This window comes from Myxocyprinus asiaticus, chromosome 29, assembly GCF_019703515.2.
Source record: "Myxocyprinus asiaticus isolate MX2 ecotype Aquarium Trade chromosome 29, UBuf_Myxa_2, whole genome shotgun sequence".
Lineage (NCBI taxonomy): Eukaryota > Metazoa > Chordata > Actinopteri > Cypriniformes > Catostomidae > Myxocyprinus > Myxocyprinus asiaticus.
In genome coordinates this window covers 31474726-31497454 of record NC_059372.1, presented here as the reverse complement: position 1 = coordinate 31497454, position 22729 = coordinate 31474726, and the positions used below count along the sequence as shown (strand labels likewise).

Here is a 22729-nt window from a genome sequence, read left to right as displayed (position 1 = left end):
ACTCATAAGAATTTCTAAGGGTCCCAATAATTGTGGCAAACATGATTTGGAGAAAAATATTTATTTACTTATGAGATTTTTCCCAACTTTCAATTACTTAAATTAAAGGTTAGATTTTTGTGAATATTTTGAATTAAAGATCAAAAGGATACACAATAAAGACATATTTTTCACAGCCTTCTTTGCTCATATTTACCAAGGGTGCCAATATCTTTGTCCACAACTGTGTGTGTGTGTGTGTGTGTATATATATATATATATATATATATATATATATATATATATATATATTATTATTATTATTATTTATCTCTACATCATCTTCTTCGTTTTTTTAGAAGTAAGAATCCTCTTCCTCCATGTCTCCATTCCCTTCCTCAAAGCCCAAGGCCTCAATGTCATGTGTGATGTCATCGATTCTGCGGTTGAAGTCCTGGGAGCCGGAGGGGAAATACCACCCTCTCGGATCCCAATGTCCTCCAAAAATGTCTCGAAGACTCCTACATCCTTATCTGGAATAAAGGGTCTCATGTCTGGTCACATGGGAGTTTCTTTCTTCAGTGAAACAAAAAAGAAGATGCAAGGCAGAATTTTAGCCTCAGTCACTGTTCACATTTATTGTATGGAAAAAAGATGCAATGAAAATGACAGGTGACTGAGGCTGTCAGTATCTGTAACATTCCACCTAACATCTCCTTTTGTGTTTCTTGGAAGAAGAAAATCAGACAGGTTTGGAACAACATAGGGGTGAGTAAATGAGAGCAGAATTTTCATGAATGATCCCTTTAAGTTGTACTAACAAAAGTAATGTTAACAGAATTTGCAAATGTTATTCTTTTTTATTACTAAGTTAAATAGATTTCAATACTTTATTTGAACAATTCTATTAATAATTTACCACATAATGGGACTAGCTGCTTAATTTTTAACAAAAACAAATACAAATGCAAACAAGCCAGTGCACATCACACACATAATCCCCTTCTCTGTTAATATGGCTCTATCTCTAGAACAGATCAACATATTAAACTGCTTTTTCCTGTGAGAACACGGCAGCTTGCAAATGATGTAGTGACCCTTTTCAGCACTGCCACTCTTTTCTAAAAATGGACACTAACAACACTGAATTCTGATTACATTCAAAATCCAGTCCAGCATAGAGCTGATTCAGTCTTTTGCATACGTGTCATGTTAGATGAGTGTATGGCCAGCAGAAGTTTAAGTAGCTTTGTGAAAGTATTATGTAATTGTGTCTGTGTTGTGCACAATTGGCATGAATTAAAGCTGAAGTGAATATTTTCTACACCTTTAGCGCCACTGAACAGTGGATTTTTGTTTATTGCAAAAATAAACATATTTTTTTCTTAAACAACTTTCTAATTACGCTATCTACTAAGTCTGTCACTGATCAAACAAACAGTCCCGCCACACACTTCAGCTATAGCTATCCCTGACAAGCTCACTTCAGAAGAATTACACTGACAGAGTGATTAACTGGGACAATTTGTTTCACACTGGACATTTATTGTATGATAAATTGTTCTATTTCTATTATTCAAAGGTGAATTGTGTAGATTTTGAAACAGTTTCTTCTATCCTTGCTTAATATACAGAGACAACAATAAGTAAACCTTCCGTAAATTGATTTCCCTAAGAAATTTAAACACTGGAACTTTGTGGCTCTATTAAAACATTGCTCAGATTTTTTGATCATCCTGTCCAGCTTAACATTGCAACATTGGATCAACCACTGGCTTGATTTGGGGGCAGGACTTTCTGTTTGTCGACTAATGCAAGACAGGGGGAGTGTTCAGGGAAACCTGTTTGAAAGCATACATTATTTTTGCAATTCTGTTTTGGCATAGATACCACACTTCATCTCTGATGAGCCATTTTCTAAATAAGTACAGTATTTGTGAAAAATAAGTAAAGTTGCAGAGTTATTTATAGTCTATAGGTTTGAATCATGATCATAGACATTTATAGTCTAGGACTGTGTTTCTATTCCAACAGTGACTGGTGTAAGTAATGAGATTTGTAATTCTGTCATGCTGTGAAAGTGTGATGTTGTTGAGAGGGCTGTTACATCACAATTTCACACCACGACTTGCTCTGGAGCAAACCAGGTGCTCATGAATATTGATTAGACTGGATGTTACTCTAATTCCTCTAATGAACTAATGATAGAATGAAATTCAGTTACACAAACCCTTAATACAATGCCAAATCTAATAAATATGTTGCTAAATAAAACTATTTATTTTGCTGTTATAGTATGACCATAGCATGAGATGGAACTCAATTGTACAAACATGCCCCTAGGAAAATAAAACAGGCATATCAATTGCTCAAGATAGGAAAAGAAACAGAGAGAGTGAAGCTATATGGTAACTTTTGTATTCTATTTTAGTCCTCCACATCACATCTTTTACTTCATTGTTATGAATATAATACAGTATTTAAAAAAGAAAAGTCTACATTATTGATTTGCTTTTGTTACTAGTATAATATTATATTCATCAGACAAAGTGGAGTGATTTAAATACTATTTTGAAACCTAGGTTGTATTTATAATGTTTATGTTGAATGTATATAAAAATTTTTATTCTGTGTTGAGTGTTCTCACTGAGCTGCAGGAACTTGCGTGAGTCTCCATAAAGCTCCAGCAGGTTGATGCAGAATTGCTCTATATGAGCACCTAGTCTGTATTCTCTCAGAAACAGAGCAAACTGCTGAATCTCCTGAGGTATCAGCTTACTCCTCAACTAACCAATGAGAACAGGGCAGAAAAACACACAATAGAACTATAAAGACTCCAGGGATTACTGCAGTGAAACAAACAGTTCACACACACACACACACACACACACACACACACACACACACACACACACACACACACACACACACACACACACACACACAAAAGCTATAATTTATTCATCATCACATCATTTCAAATCTGTATAGCTTCCTTTCCTTGGTGGAACACAAAATGAGATGTTAGACAGAATATTCATGCTGCTTTTTTCTATATAATGAAGGTAAATGGGTAGTATCGAGCTTTAAAAACCATAAAAGCAACATACTGTAAAAGTATGACACTCAAATCTTATTCATGTCCCTGTATGTATACAATAAAGCACGACGCGTCAAACCATGTTTAATGTCAGTCATGCCAAACACTATATTGGTTCTTCCATTTGTGATGTAGCAAATTTGAATATGCATGGAGGGCAAGATTTCAAGCGAACAAGGACTTACATTTCTCTCTGTTACTCAAACAAAGCTATTGTACAACCTCAAAGTAGCATATACTAATTTTATGACACTTTTTTTTTTTTTTTTTTTTTTGGAGCTCGACAGTGTCCATCCCCATTTTTCTCTCATTGTATGGAAAACATCCTGGTTACTTTCATAACCTCCGTACCCTGATGGAGGGAACGAGAAGTTGTGTCAATGTAGTGACACTAGGGGTCACACTTCGGAGCCCCAAACACCTCTGCTTTTTGAAAAAAGGCCAATGGGAATTGGCAAGTGGAATTTGCATGCCACTCCCCCGGACATACGGGTATAAAAGGAGCTGGTATGCAACCACTCATTCAGGTTTTGTGCTGAGGAGCCGAGACAAGGTCCCGGCCATTTCAGTGGGTAGTTCAGTGTTGTGGCAAGAGGGACACAATGTCTCATTCCCTCCATCAAGGAACGGAGGTTACGAAAGTAACCAGGACATTCCCTATCTGTCACTCACTCGACATTGTGTCGATGTAGTGACACTAGGGGTCCCTATACAAAACACCACAACTAGCTGAACTGTGTTATGGGGACTGGCGGTGCAAGACGGGCAGACTGCTGTTTGCCTCATAGCCAGCGCACCAGGCCGGTACGTAACCTCCCCCAACGCTCTTATGAGCGTCGAACGGTCCTTTGAGAACAAGTCGACTGCCCAAAAAATAGGGACAGTCTAGCCCAGCCATGGCCTCTTTTCCTCTTTTTTCTCCCCAAAAAGAGTGGAATTTGTTAACCGACTGGGGGCCATAAATGTCTACATCGGGGGGGGGGGCGTGTCACTCCCAAGGGGAAGATACCATGGAGACCACACCCCGCCCAGAGAAGGGGGGGGGGTATTTTGAGTATTTACCGACAGGGAAACAATTTAGTGGAAGATATCACATGGGGCCACCTATGGGGAACCAGCACATGTGGAGCACCTACCCCAGTGCAGGGCTTAGTTAGCACATGTACTGGGTCAGGGCCCAGGAGGCCGCTACACTCCTAGTAGAGTGGGCTCGTAACACCACAGGGGGGCGGCACGTCCTGAGCATGATATGCCATCACGATGGCGTCAATGACCCAGTGGGCGATCCTCTGTTTGGAGACAGCGCTTCATTTCCGCTGTCCACCAAAGCAGACAAAGAGCTGCTCGGAGCTTCTAAAGCTCTGCGTGCGTTCCAAATAGGTGCATAAAATGTCACGAGGAGCATGAGGTCCGAGAACCATGTCTGGGTGGGCCAGTAGGGTGCCACTAGGACGACCTGATCCTCATCCTCCCTGACCTTGCAGAGGGTCTGTGCAAGTAGGCTCACTGGGGAAATGCGTATTTGCATAGTCCAGGGGGCCAGCTGTGTGCCAGTGTGTCTATACCGAGGGGTGCCTTGGTCAGGTCGTACCAAAGCGGGCAATGGGAGGATTCCCGGGAAGAAAACAGGTCTACCTGTGCTCAACCGAATCGACTCCAAATCAGCTGAACCACCTGGGGGTGGAGACTCCACTCTCCCCTGAGTGTAGCCTGTCATGACAGCACGTCCGCTGCGGTGTTGAGGTCGCCTGGGATGTGAGTGGCTCGTAACAACTTGAGGCGCTGCTGACTCCAGAGGAGGAGGCGGCAGGTGAGTTGTGACATGCAACGGCAGCGTAGACCGCCTTGATGTTTGATGTACTCTACCGTCGCCGTGTTGTCCGTCCGGACCAACACGTGCTTGCCCTGGATCAATGGCCGGAACCTCCGCAGGGTGAGCAGTACTGCCAACAACTTGAGGCAGTTGATGTGCCAACGCAGCCGTGGGGTGTCACTCCCAAGGGGAAGACACCATGGAGACCACACCCCGCCCAGAGAAGGGGGGGTATTTTGAGTATTTACCGACAGGGAAACAATTTAGCGGAAGATATCACATGGGGCCACCTATGGGGAACCAGCACATGTGGAGCACCTACCCCAGTGCAGGGCTTAGTTAGCACATGTACTGGGCCGGCAGCGAGTTTCTCCGCAAACTCGTCTGCCACAGGGCTAAGGAGGAAAGTCATCCAGGGATAACAACTTGTGAACATGACTGGGAGTCAAAGGCGCATGTCTTCACCTCATGGGAGGGGAAAGGCACTATACGCAAGCGGTACACCTGGCCAGCTGTCCCAGAACCTGACAACACATGGGACGAAACCAGCTCAACCCAGAGATTATAGAACCTCACAAAGGTGATGGGTGTCGCCCAGCCCGCTGCTCTGCAGATGTCTGCCAAAGAGGCGCCTCTGGTCAGGGCCCAGAAGGCCGCTACACTCCTAGTAGAGTGGGCTCGTAACACCACAGGGGGGCGGCACGTCCTGAGCATGATATGCCATCATGATGGCGTCAATGACCCAGTGGGCGATCCTCTGTTTGGAGACACGCTGTCCACCAAAGCAGACAAAGAGCTGCTCGGAGCTCCTAAATCTCTGCGTTCATTCCAAATAGATGCATAAAATGTCACGAGGAGCATGAGGTCCGAGAACCATGTCTGGGTGGGCCAGTAGGGTGCCACTAGGACGACCTGATCCTCATCCTCCCTGACCTTGCAGAGGGTCTGTGCAAGTAGGCTCACTGGGGAAATGCATATTTGCATAGTCCAGGGGGCCAGCTGTGTGCCAGTGTGTCTATACCGAGGGGTGCCTTGGTCAGGTCATACCAAAGCGGGCAATGGGAGGATTCCCGGGAAGAAAACAGGTCTACCTGTGCTCAACTGAATCGACTCCAAATCAGCTGAACCACCTGGGGGTGGAGACTCCACTCTCCCCTGAGTGTAGCCTGTCATGACAGCACGTCCGCTGCGTAGACCGTCTTGATGTTTGATGTACTCTACCGTCACCGTGTTGTCCGTCCGGACCAACACGTGCTTGCCCTGGATCAACGGCCGGAACCTCCGCAGGGTGAGCAGTACTGCCAACAACTCGAGGCAGTTGATGTGCCAACGCAGCCGTGGGCCAGTCCAGGAGCTGGCAGCTGTGTGCCCATTGCATACGGCGCCCCAGCCCATCTCGGAGGCATCTGTCCTAACCACGATGCACCTGGAGACCTGCTCTAGGGGAACCCCTGCCTGTAAATATCCTAGGTCATTCCAAGGGCTGAAGAGGCAGCGACAGATTGGCATGATGACCACGTGATGTGTCCCGTGGCACCATGCCCATCTTGGGACTCGAGTCTGAAGCCAGTGCTGAAGCATTCTCATATGCATCAACCTGAGCGGTGTGGCAACTGCAGAGGATGCCATATGCCCCAGGAGCCTCTGAAAAAGTTTCAGTGGAACCGCTATCTTCTGTCTGAACGCCTTCAGACAGTTCAGCACCGACTGTGCGCGCTTGTTCGTGAGGCGTGCCGTCATTGAGACTGAGTCCAACTCCAAGCCGAGAAAAGAGATGCTCTGAACCAGGGAGAGCTTGCTCTTTTCCCAGTTGACCCGAAGCCCTAGACAGCTGAGGTGGCTGAGCACCAGGTTTCTGTGTGTGCACAGTAATCCTCGAGAGTGAGCTAGGATCAGCTAGGATCAGCCAGTCGTCGAGGTAGTTGAGTATGCGGATGCCCACTTCCCTTAGCGGGGCAAGGGCTACCTCTGTGACTTTCGTGAAGACACGAGGGGACAAGGACAGGCCAAAGGGGAGGACCTTGTTTTAGTTTGCCTGGCCCTCATAAGCAAACCACAGGAAGGGTCTGTGTCGAGGTGAAACTGAGACGTGGAAGTACGCATCCTTCAGGTCTACCGCCGCGAACCAATCTTGATGCCGGACGCGCACTAAAATGCGTTTTTGCATCAGCATCTTGAACAGCCCAGTTCAGAACTCGCAGGTCCAAGATTGGCCGCAACCCACTGCCTTTCTTCGGTACGATGAAGTAGGGGCTGTAAAACCCCTTCTTCATCTCGGCCGGAGGGACAAGCCCTATCGCACCCTTCTGTAGAAGGGTAGCGATCTCCGCACATAAGGTAGCAGCGTTCTCGCCCTTCACCGAGGTGAAGCGGACGACGCTGAACCTGGGCAGGGCGCCTGGCGAATTGAATCGCGTAGCCGAGTCGGACAGTCCGGGTCAGCCATCGCGACGGGTTGGAAAGCGCGAGCCACGCGTCCAAACTCCGGGCGAGAGGGACCAAGGGGACAATCATGTCGGACATACCGGCAGGTGGGGCCTCACGGCGGGGTGGAGCCTGAGGCGCCACATCATGGGGGCTGGATCCCCGTGGCCATGCTGAGTCCAGGGACATCGAAGCACTTACCTGGCTCCTGACGCCCACCAGAAGGTTGGTCGAGGAGGGGGGGAGGAATATCGGCCACGCAGTCCGTCAGAACCAACCCGGTGTGGCGCACATGGGCGGGGGGTCCAAACCTGCCAAAATGGGACGGTGGACGTCGGTCATGACGACGGCCGTGCGCACCTGACATGTGACCCAGGGAACAAGGAAACCACTCTTTTGTTGAAGTTTTGGGTACCGCAACCTCTTGATCATGCGGAGACAAAAGATTCTCCTCCCGGCCCTCCACCGGGGGATGGAGTGGTCTGTCGACCAGCTCCATAGAAGCGGGTCTCCTCGTCCCTGGGTCGCCGTCTCAGGGGTGCTTCGAAGTCTTCCGGTTCTTGGCGGCCGGCCATGAGACGGGTGGCATCTGCTTCCTGCGGTGGGCTCCACGCCGGGGACGGGCTGTGGGGGCGGGCTGCGGCGGAGCTGGTGCTGTTGCTGAAGGAGGACGCCCTTGGCGACGAGCAGACGGGCTGCGGGGTCTTGAGCCGTGCTGGGGCAGGATATGTTGAATAGCCTCTGTCTACTGCTTCCCCGCCGAGAACTGCTGGGCAAAGCCCTTGACGGTGTTGCTGAACAGGCCAGCCTGGGAGATGGGTGCGTCAAGGAACCATGCCTTGTCAGCCTCTCTCATATCGACAAGGTTGAGCCAAAGGTGGCATTCCTGGACCACCAGGGTGAACATTGCCTGCCCGAGAGACCATGACCTTCGTTGCCCAGAGAGCGAGGTCGGTCGCCGAGTGCAGTTCCTGCATCAATCCCGGGTCAGAAATACTGTCGTGCAGCTCTTTTAGTGCCCTGGCTTGGTGTACCTGCAGGAGAGCCATGGCATGCAGGGTGGAGGCGGCCTGTCCAGTGGCACCGCAGGCCTTAGTCACCAAGACGACGTAACCCTACAGGCACTGGACAGGGGTCTTAGGCAGCCCTGCCAGGTGGAGGCGTTTTGTGGGCACAGGTGCACTGCAACCGCTTTATCCACCTGGGGAATCGCCGAGTACCCCCTGGCAGCCCCACCATCGAGGGTAGTGAGAGCGGAGAAGCTCAGAGACAGAGTCTGGGCAGTGAAAGGTGCCCGCCGCGACCTCGTGGGCTCCTCATGCACCTCTGGGAAGAAAGGGACCGGGGCAGGGCACGGCCGTGAGCAGCGCTCCGGGCCCAGGAACCAATCATCAGGCTGCGAGGGTTCAGGGGGGGTGGAGAGTTCCACTCCAGACCGACACACGCAGCCAACCGGGCAAGCATGGCTGCCAGCTGCGCGTCAGGCTGCAACTGGACGACCGCACCCGAAAGTGGGAGCCCAATCGAGTCCTCAGCATCAGACTGGACAGCCTGCTCTCCGATGCTGCAATCGAGAGCTCATCCACTTTGGCTTTCAATCGAGAGCTCATCCACTTTCGAGAGCCGAAACGAGATCGCGAACTCGCCCTGAGATGAGCCGGCGGTCAAATCCCAGCGGGGCAAATGAGCATACTGGGGAATGGGAGGTCCGTGGGGAGTTACCCGGCGGAGTGGCTCCCATTGGGGTCCCCAAATCGTCCCCAGTGCTAACCGACGTGACCTCAAACCCGTAGGTAGAAGGACCGAGGCGGGGAGCCGCTGGGGTTGTCTTTCCCTCTAATGAAGGAAAAACCGTGACCGCAACATTGCCATGGTCACGCTCTCGCAGTGAGAACATGACCCGTCCACAAACGCTGTCTCCGCGTGGGCAGCGCCCAAGCATGTAAGACCGCAAGCGTGGCCATCGGAAGCGGAGAGGTAACGACTGCAAACAGGAAATATACACAAACGGAGAGGATCTTTAAAAAGATGCTCTCCGATAATGCAACTCTTTTAGAAGGGAAAATATACACTTTCAGTAGGAAGAATATACTCTTTTAGCTGCTGAAGTGCCCAGGGGCGTTCTCTGCACTTCACCAGTGCAAGAGGGGGAGAAGCCGCTATAATGCGCCATAAATCCAACAGCTTTTCAAGGTGAATGGATCAGCAGAGTAATTCAGCTCGCTGAGCACAACTGCTCGGCTCCGAAGAGAAAATTTGAATGAGTGGTTGCATACTAGCTCCTTTTATACCCGTATGTCCAGGGGAGTGGCATGCAAATTCCACTCGCCAATTCCCATTGGCCTTTTTTCAAAAAGCAGAGGTGTTTGGGGCTCCCAAGAGTGACAGATAGGGAACATCTGCTGGAACATTCTACCACATTTTTGCTATTCCACATTAAAGCGAATATTATACTGGTTTGGAATGAGGGTGAGTAAATAACAGAATTATAATTTTTAGGTGATCTATCTCTTAAATTACTTAATTCTATGAACTATTAAGTATGAATATGTGTATAAATGCCTTATTATGATCATGTACTCCTGCAGACTGGCGTTAGAGGGTTCCAGGTCGCTGTTTGTGGAGGCCAGGCTTTGATGGGAGTCATGACAAGAGAGAGATGAGTTCTCACTATAGTTCTCACTGTAGTATGGATTAAATGCTTCCTGAGAACCATCACTGTAAGGTGAGGTACACAAGTCATTCATGAAGCCATATTTGTCTAAAATCTGCAGAGATGGCTTAAAGCAGCTTTCAATACCACATATAAAATGTCCCTACTACCTAACAGATAGCAAAACTGGTGTCCTAAGACAAAAATAAAATAAAAATAGGTGTCAGCCCTAGGCCCAGTATACTGCAAAAAAAAAAAACAAACAAAAAAAAAAATCTGACCACAGCCGACCCATGTTAGCCAATCAGAAAACTCGGAAGTAGCTCTCTGCCAATGGAGTGAGATTGGGGCGGGACTACCTGTTTGCCGAGCAACCTGTTAGAAAACAGTAAAAAAATAAATAAATAACTAAAATAAACTCTGTTTAAAAAATGTATAATAAACAGAGTAATAATATGATGATATTTCATGGACACAGACATAGATTTTAAGAATGCACAAACACAGACACTCACTATGAGCTGCAGCAGCTGAAGTCTGTATCATAGCCATATGTCATAACAGTGAGGCAGCTGTCAACTTGGACAAGTATTGATGGCAAGAGAGAGAGAGATAGACATGTTATATATTTGTGCTTTTCAGTAAAACATGCTTTTGGTGACTGTAGCATAGTTATGCACAGTACAACACTGATAACTGATGAACACTATGTGATTTCAGTGATTTATTATCTTGGTTCTAAACTGGCTTTGCTTCACAGCCCATATTTTACATTGGACACCAAAATACAACAAAGTGTGATTGGACATACAGCCTTTGACGGCAACACCAAAAGATATTGGATTCGTTTCTCCTCCCTTTTTAAAGTTGATAACCCTGTTTCTAATGATTATATTGTAACTTGCATTTCATTATTTGCATTTAGCATGATTTTTTCCTGCTGTCCACAACCCTTTCAGAACAGACCTATTGTGTGATCTATTTTTTGGTCGCAACCGACCAGTTGGAACCACTGGTTTGGAGTGTTTTAAGGACATCCAGCTCTGTAGAGGTTAGTAATTGGTAATTGGCTTCTAAAGGACAATGGTGATGTCACTTACTCCTCTGCAGCCAATAGCAGTCAGGCATGGTATAGTGATATCCCACCCTGTTGACAAACTCAATGGTCTGATGTCCATAGATGATCTGAAACATCTGACAGATGAGGGCGCAGTACTCTTCTGCAGCGTCCTGTATAAAAGGTGTGTGTTTGTGATTAACTTAACAATCAAAAAAGAAGTTGCTTAATAGGGATCCAGCCACATACAAGTTTAAAATGCTTTCTCCTCTTTCTCTCTCTCTCTGTCTCTCCCTCCCTCTCTCTTTCTCTTTCTTTCACACACGCTTACATTTCACACCCACAAAACACTCAGACTTTAATCTGGGTCAATAAAATCCCATCCATATTAATGGCCGCAGGCACGCACAGACACACACACACACACACACACACACACACACACACACACACACACATACACACACACGCATTTCCCTGACACAGCATAGCATTACATAAGTCTGAGTATTACATCACAGGGAAGTCTACTCCGAGCACTGTTTACATCACTGCTGACACAACTCATCTCGTCAGTTGCAGGGACTGGAGCTAAAGCTCTCTATAACATCCATGACTGTGACTTCCAGTAACCAAACTGTACCTTCCACAGCCCAATTCATTCTTTACAATCTTCATAAATCTCCTTTACAAAAAATAACTGCAGTTTTATAACTAGTACAAGTGTGGTAAATTAGATGCAGTATTACTGCAATACTGGAAACTGCAGGATTACTGCAATCAAATTACCACACTTGTACTGCAATACTGGAAACTGCAGGAATACTGCATCCAAATTTGTACTGCAATACTGAAAACTGCAGGATTACTGCGTCCAAATTACCACACTTGTACTGCAGTACATAAAACTGCAGGAATACTAAGTCCAAATTACCACTCTTGTGCTGCAGTATAGAAAACTGCAGGAAAACTGCGTCTAAATTCCCACACCTGAACTGCAGTACTGAAAACGTTAAAAAAATTAATAATTCAACAAACATTTTTAATTAATCACATGCATTAATTTCAACAGCCCTTGTTTGGATGCTTTAGAACTGCAGTTTTGTTCAATGTGAAAACTTTGCAGTTGAAGCTCTGTTTATACTGAAGTGCAGCTGTTTAACTACACTGAACTGCAGGTGAACTACACAAACTACAGCTCTACTACATTGATTTGAAATTGTACTGCACTGAACTGCTATTATTTTGCAATTGTGGAGGCGGGGGCGTGGCTGAGTGCCATCCTGTGGAGAGTGAGGCTGGGGAAGATGAGTGGTGAATGATTTCCGCATGTGCGTAACACCTGTTTTGTGTTCCAGTGAGGAGTGACGAGGCAGAGGGAGAGAGAGTCCACTAGCAAGCTGTTCGTGTGCTGTTCATGTGCTTGTCGTTGCCGGCAGACTTAAAGCTGCCCTGATTTTGCTCCCTCTTTTTGGTTTAGTGATATCCTTATTGGTTTCTTTTATTGCTGTTAAGCGGACGTTTTGTTTAAATTAACGATCTACCCTGTGTTGGAAACGCCGTTTCCCACTTCCTCATTTCCTGAATCAAAGATCTTATTACAGCAATGTACTGCAATTATACCAGAGTGGAATGCAGGTATACTTCACTGAACTGTATTAGTACTACACTGACCTGCAATTGTACTGCAGTGAACTATATCAGTACTGCAGTTAAAAGGCATTGTAAGTGCAGTACAGTTTGTCATTGTGCAGTACAGCATCATTGTACTACACAAAACACTTTTTACTAGTTCTTGCAGTTTTACTGCAGTTCATTTTTGTAAGGATATGTAATAATTATAATACATTTCTGCAAATGGCAAAATTAGATGGTTTAAAACTTGCATTGCCCACCCATCCATGTATCATCCACATTAATCGTTCATAAACCTATCCATCCATCCACATTAATTGCATATCCATCCATCCATCATTAGCTTATTAACCCCTCCATCCATCCATCCATCCATCCATCCATCCATCCATCCATCCATCCTCAGCTTATTAACCAATCCATCCATACACCCACCCATCCACATTAATAGCTTATTATCCATCCATCCTTCCATTCACATTAATCACTCATTAATCCATCCATCCCCATTAATTACTTATTAATTCATCCATCCATCCACCCACATTAATCATGTATTAACCCATCCATATATCCATTTATCCACATTAATCATTTATTAATCCATCCATCCATCATCCATCCATCATCCTTAGCTTATTAACCCCTCCATCAATCCATCCATCCATCCTTAGCTTATTAACCAATCCATCCATCCATCCAGCCATCCATTCATCCATCCATCCATCCATCCATCCATCCATCCATCCATCCATCCATCCACCCATCCATCCATCTATCCATCATCCATCCATCCCCATTAATCACTTATTAATCCATCCATCAACATTAATTACTTATTAATCCATCCATCCATCCATCCATCCATCCATCCATCCATCCATCTGTCCTTAGTTTATTAATCCCTCCCTCCATCCCTCCATCCATCCATCTACATTAACATCTTATTATTCCATTCTCTCTCACCCTATTCTTAACAGCCAGTATTACCAGGTTGCAGTAGACATCAGGACATGGCTTGGGCTCTAAAGGGATATGATTCCTCCTTTCCCAGTTTCCATAGGACTTCCCTCACACCCAGCTTCCCGTGCAACCATGTCTGCATTCCCAGCTCCCACCTGGCATATGTTTTCTCTCCCAGCTCCCACCCGGTTTAGCTCCAGGCCCATGCCTATTCTCCCAGCTACCTCCTACCACCCCTCCACCTCCCCGACGCTCCCAGCTGCCCCCTACAGGCCGGGGGTCCCAGCTCCCACTCATCGGTCGCTTCTCCCAGCTTCCCCCGCATGGCTTCTGGGTCTGCCTACGCTCCCAACTCCCACTCACGTGTTTGCGCTCTAGGCTGCCACCATCGCCACTGCCTCCTCCGCCACTAGTCCCACCTCCTCCTCCCCCCACACTGCCCTGTTTGGCTCGTGGCGAGAGGAGAGCTTCCAGTCCACACCACAGATGGTGCGGCGTGCTCTATGGTGCCCCCTGCAGGTCTAGGGTCAATGTTGCTTATTGTTTGTTTTCAGCTTTTCAAACCAGTCTGTCTATTCTCTAGACTGTCACCAGCTAACACAGTGTCCACATTCAGACCTGAAACACAGAAGACAAACTTATGAACATGTAACTGAAGTGAATTCTAAGCTTCAAATTGTTTGGATGATGGCAGTACAGCATGCACAGTGTATAATCTGTCAGTGTTCAAATTATACAGAAGCTTTCAGAAGAAATTCAGCTTGAAAAGCGCTTCCCAGTTGATGCAACATTATGGTTGTTTATTCACAGTGAATTCATATTAGCAATCTAATGGTCTCCAACTGCTAGGATCATAGTAAAGAGATATTATTATATTACCAAATTTATTAATATTTTTGTTTATTATATAGCATTTAATACAATATCTAGGGGGGCTATGAGTGAAACTAGGGGGTCTCAGACCCCTCTAGCCCCATAACACAAACACTATTTGTCTATATGACTCTCATAAGTGTTTTTAATGACGAACTTATTGTAGGTCCCACACACCAGTTTTTAACACTTGAAGGTGCAGTGCATCATCTCGCAAATAGGAGGCAGCAGCGATTTCATGTGTGGGGATTCTCAGCAGCAATTTTTCATTGTCTCTCCATGTGAGCAGCAGACAGGGAGCAAAGAGACTAAGAATGTAGTTTTGCTCTACGCTGGTCTTTAGAGGTAAAACCCTAAGCTTCTACAGACAGAGACAGAGAGAGGAAAAGAGACAGTGAGAGGAGCAGAAATACAAGGAGATAAACAGTATGCATTATTGCCTATAGATTGTGTCTATTTCAAGCCACATTCTGAATCTAAAAATAAAATTACGACAACTCTGTTTAGAGAAACTCAGCTGGTCTTGTAAATTACGAGACCCGTTCTCACCCTAGCTGTGTCCAGAAGATGCAACAGCTCGTCTCTGCTCGATGGGTTCGGGGAACATGACATCCATGTCAGGTGTCCCAAGAACTGTTGGAGACATTCACAAAATTCATGCTTTCAAAAAATATTCAGAATCAGCTTCCCCTTTCCAATCATTAATCACAAAAGCTACTGCAAGTTACAGTCATGTTATCAATGGATGTTTCTGTGTGAATGTAATCCTTTTGGTATGTTTGTGTTGTCAAACAAACCTTGACCCCACATAGTCATAAATCAGTCTTTCTGGATGGATGAGGTAGTCAGGTGGGTAGAGGGGGACAGTGTGAAGAGGTATGTAGTACACATTGCTTTTGTCTACCTGTCGCTGGCTGTATTTAGGGAACACCAGATGCTTTATTGGTGACACAAAGCCCTGAGAGAAGAGTTAGCATAGGAGATAGCAAGAGCTGTAAAACGGTCCTTAGGTTTTTGACCAAATGTTTGGTGTGCTAAATATAAATGTCATTTTATGGTTAATGTAGATTTAGGTGGGTCTGTGAGGTAACCTGCTTAAGTTGCCAAAGGTGCTACCACAAAATTCCCATCTATAAATATTTTTTGGGTGATTATAGATGGCTTAAAAACAACTGCTGTGCAAGTGAACAACTTGAGGAAGAGCATTTGACAATGTGGTGAATATTGTTCCATGTGGTGGTGTTTAAGTCATGCTGCCATTTCTGGGTGTTGTTCACAAACACACCTGCCAACTTTAGTTGGCAAATCCCCTTATCTATAATATTTACAAAGGTTTCTATGGGAGCCCACTGGTCAATAAATATTCTGGATTAAAACAATCTTCATGGGAAAAATACACTTAAAACACACACAGTATGCTCATATTAATAATTGTGCTCTAATCAAGACATCTCTGGGAAAAATCCGGGCTATAATAGGTTAATGTGCCTTTTGAACTTGAAGACATTTCAAGTCAGGAAATAACCTGAATATTAACATGCATAGAACTCTTGTTCAGACTAAAGAGGTGCTTCAATTAATCTCTTGTGAATTATTTAAATGTATTTACTTGACCTCATATTTGTGAAAGTCTGCATTAATCTACTCTTATGATGAAAAGCACACACATCAGACAGCCTGCAACTCAAACTGTGACATCATCAGACACAGAGACAGCTGTTAGACATGGAAAACAGATTAGAGACACCATTCTCCACTGACAAACTGATAAATTATGTGTGTGTATGTGTACATATGTAATCATACTGTACTGTATGTGTGAGAAAGAGGAAAAGGTAGAGTTAAAGAGTTATGTATGCAAGGAATGTGTGTAAAGCTGTTAATCAATTACACACTCGGGCATGCCAGTGACTGAGTATGTTTTCTCATATCAAATGTGAGCTAATGAGGTGTATCAATCATGCTGACTGTTTTCAGTGTGTTGGTCAAACTGCATTAAATTCAAGACAAGGCCTATCCAAAATAGTTAATCAACCAGGTCACATGGTTCCAACATTAAAAGAAAACAGTAACTCCATTACCACATTCGATTTCAATGCGTCTTTCTTAGACAAACAGAATGAGCTGATCCTTTGAAGATAATACTGTGTGAAGCTAAAATTGTCCTCTTATACTAAATTATATCTGACTCAAGGTAACACACCAAACTGTGTTGTGAGGATAACATTGTATTTTCAATCATCAAACAGTCGGAGACCACTAGTGAAAATGCTCCCCTTTTGTTTTAATGACAGAATGTACATGAACTTTATAGTTTATAGTTTTATAGGCTATATGTCATAATCCATGTTATCCCAGCATGATTTGAGAATGTTCCAAAGAGCATCTTGTGTGCTTCAGTGGAAGCAAGGAAATCAGACCTTTTGTACTCAGGAGTATTACATTTTTCAAAATCCTAAAACTTTATTTATTTCCAGGTTTAATAATAATAATAATAATAATAATAATAATAATAATAATAATAATAATAAATAAATAAATAAATTGTAATGAACAAGTAATATTCATTATGCTCACACATGTATATATTTCTTGTGATGTGATCAGTGCTGAATGACCTTGATGCAGTTACATGTGGTCCCAGTAGCATTAGGACCACAGATATCTCTGTGTATGAAATCCCTTGAGTGTGTGTTTGTGTGTCCTGAAACCAGCCAGCTTCTGTCCCTTGAGATATACTAACAGTCTTTGAAAATGTGGTCAGAGGTGGACAGTAACTAAACACATTTACTTGAGTACTGTACTTAAGTACACTTTTTGAGTATCTGTACTTTACTTGAGTATTATTTTTTCTGTAAACATGTGACTTTAACTTCACTACATTTGAAAGACAAATATCGCACTTTTCACTCCACTACATTTCTATCAAGGTCCTCGAGTAGAAAGTTGTTACTATGTAGCAGCTTTAAAAATCAGTGTATGATTTTTTTTTCTTCTCTAAAACGTGATTGGTTTTTTGCAGGTGACAGACAGCCTATCAATAATCACTCTTGTAGGGTCACGTATCGTGAAGTTCAATGATTTCCCAGCATTTTTTTAACACTGATCAGTTGGCAAAATGGAAGGCGGCGGTTCCTCTGCGCAGTGCGTGCACCCATGGCCATACTTAGAAAATATGTTCCAGTTTTCTGAAAATGTTAAAGATTCGTTTCGTTTTAAATGTTTGCCTAAAACTAACCATATCACAGCCTTCAAAAACTCGCCATCCAACCTGCGGAAGCATATTGAGGTATGTAAACTTTCAATTTCTTGTGAAAGCTTGAAATTATCTGTGCTTTAGAGCTAAAATTTCAGTATGAATTATAGTCGGTCAAATTATTTACTGATTCAACCATAAAATTTCTCTCTCCAAGTGACCTGTGAGAGACAGTATCTTTGTTGTCACAACAACTTGTTTGAAGTTCTTGTTTTGATGTCAAATACATCAGTTTTGCTTTTTTTTTTAAAGCAGTGTTGCTGTTGGGCAGTTATACAGCTACGGTTGTGTAGCTGGGTTTTAAAGCAGGTTGGATTATTGTATTTTTTCTGATCAGTCTGTAATTACAGCAATTTCACTGTCCGCTTGATTCAAATGTGGATGAATGAATACACATAGATGTGTGCACACTGCCAGAGCTGTGTGAGAACACTACCACGCTGCTTTTGTGGGGGTGGGTAGGAGTGTTAAATAAAAACAATGAAGATGATTATGTCTTTTTTGTCAATTCAGTTGTTTCATTTCTATAGGTTTTGTAACATTCTAAAAGCTCTTTATTCCACAGATACTACAAGCTTGTCAGTGTATTCAGTAGGTTGCTTCAGAGGCATAAGGTATTGTAAGTATTACATACAACATTGCAACAATAATAAAACAATGCGTTGACATAAAAAAGGAAATTTACTTTTGATACTTAAGTACTTTTAAAACCAAGTACTTTTACTTAAGTAAAAATTTTTACAACTTTCACTTGTAATGGAGTAATATTTGACCAGTAGTATCTGTACTTTCACTCAAGTAATGGAGTTGTGTACTTTGTCCACCTCTGAATGTGGTGTAGCTCATCATGGCAGTCTCGGAAAATATATATTCTTAGAAGGTTTGGTACCCTGCATACTACCATATGCCATCGTCATTTCCCCAAAACAGCAATGACTGAACTGAGAAATGTTGAAATATTTTGTGACATGAATATGAAAACTTTCATGTTGCGCAATCGATAAAGATCTGTAATAGTAATCAGAAGGTTGTAGGATCAAGCCTCACAAGGAATGATCAATGAGCTCCACTGTGCCATTGATCAAGACACTTCACCATGGTTTGCTGCTGGGGAATTGTCCATGTAAGTGTACTGGTTTTGAAAGTAACATTGGACGAAAATGTCTTCTAAATGACTAATTACATAGAAAATGTGTAATATTCACATGAATTTTCCATGTTCATATGAATCAACAAGCCTTAGACCTGTTTCTATGAATAAGCAGCAGGCCTAAAGAAATAATAATAATAAAAAAGTTACTTTCAAGTTAAGTGTTGTAACATTCCGCAAACAACACAGCTGAGATACAAATGCGTGAGCAAACAAACAGTATTCACTGGCAAGCCAAGTTAGGGCTGAACGATTTGGACAAAAAATATAATTGTTGGATTATTTAGAAAAATACTGTGATTGTGATTTGAACTCTAATAAGATTATTAACATAAAATGTTAATAATGTTAATTAAAAAAAAAAAATTTATATAAAAAAAATAATAATTTGTACGTTTTTTTAAATTTCTTTTTTATTTTATTTTTTTTATTAAGTCATGGGCAAGCATGCTCTTCTGCCAATATAAATACTGTTTAAGAAAAGGTGCTCACATTAAAAAGATTAAAACAAAATAAAAAAAAATAAAAATAAAAGTAAATGAAATAAAGAGGGTGAAAAACAGATTCACATCACCTTCACATTGTATCTGTTTGCTGTGTACCTGTTTTTGTCCACTTTGTGATAGAGCCCTAGATAGACCACTCACATTATTTTTTGGAACCCAATAATACGTTATTATTTAGAAATTATTATGGAAATATATTTTTGTAAAATTCTACTTCTTCTACTACTACTACTACTACTACTACTAATAATAATAATTAAACAATAGCATATTTCTGTACTATTTTCATGTACTTTACACTTGCGGCATTGCTATGCGGTTCGGTTAAACCCTTTAGCCTTTATTTTGGCATAGCTTTTATTTTGACAGGACATGAAGAAAGACATTTGTTTGAAATTGTGTTCACAATGGCCGTTTACTGCAGAGAAATGCTCTTATCTACTCTTCTGTCCACAAAAACCGGTGTTATGCTTTTATTTATTTTTTTATTTTATTATTTTGATTTGGATGGTAACATTGAACAGACAAGCATATTTGGAAACACAATAATGTACAATCAGTGAATGTAGAGCGCTGTAAATTTAACATGCTCAGCTCATTAGGTAGTAGTATGGAGTAGTATGTCCGAATCCTTAGATGAATTACGAGTGGGGGGACTCAGGGTTTATTCGAGCCCCAACTTGCCAAGTCGGGGCTGTGTCCATTAAAGAATTATGGCCCGAATCAAACTGTTATCGGTATTAATTCAGTTTTACTGGAGGATTTTGACCATTTAAGTATGTATGCACTTTTTGTACTGTTAATGAAGAATAACATTGTTTTGAGCATGTGTACAGAGAACAGAGCTGCACACACAGCAAGCGCAATAAGCAGCACGTGCAGACCATTTATTTAATTAATTAAATCGCAGCCCTTGCAGTTTGATAATTGCACATCCTCATATCACAATTTCGATTTTATTTTGATTAATTGTTCACCTCTATGCCAAGTTATCACTGGTACAGTGATTTTAAAGTCATGCGGTGCTGTATAGATCAATATTTTGGCAGCATCACCGCCTACGTCACAGACGGAAGTGGTGGCAAAAAGACAGGCATAAACAGTAAATCAAACCTGTAGTTAGCTGACGCAACAGTCCTCAAAAAGTAAGCTATTACCTTTAAATTGTCAGATTAAGGTCAATTTGCTGTGCTGATGGTTGTCAAAATCGCAGTGGCAAAAAACCGAAGGCTTCACTTTTATCGGATTTATCTGAGCTGACTAGATGGAGGAGATAATTTCCAACTCATGGCTTTGCAGTGATCATTTAATTACAGGTATGTTATCAACTTACTTGTATTAATTAATTAATAATTATTATCATTATAATACTAGTATAGCTTAGAATATTTCTGTATTTATGATGGCTTTGTGTCGTACTTACATTTAATCGAACTAGATGTGTTAGCAATAGAGAACCGAAATCTAGTCAGCTTTGAATCTGAAGGCTAATTTTATTCTATATTATCTTTTAGCATATTTTGAGGTGCTAGCTAGCACTAGCTGTCTAATCTGTCAAATCTAACACAACAGTTTGTCGGCTTTCTGCCACCACTTACTGCGCATGCACTGCAATGTTTGTAGGGATTGGTTTATAATGATGAGAAATGTAGTTTTGTTGCAATCGATTGATGCTGTATAAACCAGCGAAATTATTTTTATTTTCTGGCAAGTTTTATCATTATTCTTCATTAACAGTACAAAAAGTGCATACAAACTTAAATGGTCAAAATCCTCCAGTAAAACTGAATTAATACCGATAACAGTTTGCTTCAGGCCATAATTCTTTAATCGATAAATCCTCGAATAAACCCTGAGTCCCCCCACTCGTAATTCATCTAAGGATTCGGACATACTACTCCACTGGCATACTGTTTTTGACATACTATAGTAGGGAAGTATGGATATTTGGACACAATGACAGACTCATTGAGTACGTTTACATTACATTTACTTTGCAGCGTTTTTAGAGTAACAGCTCATAGGAGAGGAAGAATATCAGTAAATGTTTTAAATGTTTTCCTCACAGACAGACTACTTTTATCATGTTTTAATGTTTTTTTTTTTTTTTGTTTTTTTTTGGAGCTTAAAAGACATGGTCACTACTGTCTTTGTATGGATAATAGGATCCCTCTCTGGTCAGATCCCTCTCTGCACACACAAGCATATTCATGAACGTAAACATTAGAGGTCACATGATCAGAAACACTGAGAATGTGGGACATACTCTACAACAAACAAACACACATTATGTAGCCAAAACTTTTGATTAAGCTAAACAATTCCAAAGTTTATGTTAAGCTGGTTTCAATATGTACAGGTATGTTATGACATATACGAAGAACTTACCTTCTTTGCTCTCTTGGGCTAATAGTCCATATTGACCTGCCCGATGACTACTGAAGCTGTGTGCAAAAGTTTGTGTTTGTGTGTGTCTCTGTGTAGGATTGGCCCTGATTCTCATCTGAGCCCCCTGGAGCCAGGCAGGACTGTGCAGGAAACTCACTTCCTGCTGGACAGGAAACTCCACCAGAGAGTCCAATCTAAAATCCCCAGCACCTCCACTTTTAAAATATTGATAACACACATGCATAAACACCCATACTCACACAGTAAACTAGACAGAGTTAGGTCACAAACAAGCACGCTCACAAACAAACATTACTAAAATGTCAAGACATCAAAAGTTGTTCAGAAGAAGACACATTATTATCTCAATTGTGCCTCCTGGATTGCTATTAGATTAAATCGGGAGCAAATGGAGATTCTCCATTAAGGCTCCTGCCTCTCAGATTCCTGCCTCTAAGACCCCAGTAATCTCATGCGTCTCCATTAGCACACAATTAAAAATTAACGTACACTACATGCCTACAAATTATTTGTTTATTGAATAACAATAATTATAATTTATTTATATATATATAAAAAATGCAATTAAGCCTTCTTCCAATTAGACTTTTAAAATAGATCAGATTCAGCTCAGTTTAAGATAAAAACACAACTTTTTGCACATACTTTTATACATTGTTATTTAGAAGAAACTGCAAAATTGCAATCTATGCTCTTAATGCCAAGCATGTAGCCACATATTCAGGAATGGTTGGTGAAAATTTAAGAATCAGCCACTGAATAACTCATGTCGGTCAAGCACTAATCTGAATATCCCCTCTCATGTTTACTGGGGTTACGACTCTGCTGCAATGCCTATAAAGACAATTCCATCACCCTCTCAATGCTCAGCAGTTATGAGTCTGACCTTACCCACTGCAGCCGGTATGCCA

At 42.6% G+C, this 22729-nt stretch overlaps 1 pseudogene; it reads right to left on the bottom strand.

The window, feature by feature from the left end:
* Nucleotides 1-281: 281 nt before the first annotated feature.
* LOC127420380 (cerebral cavernous malformations 2 protein-like) lies at nucleotides 282-21827 on the bottom strand (annotated as a pseudogene).
* Between the last annotated feature and the right edge of the window lie 902 nt (nucleotides 21828-22729).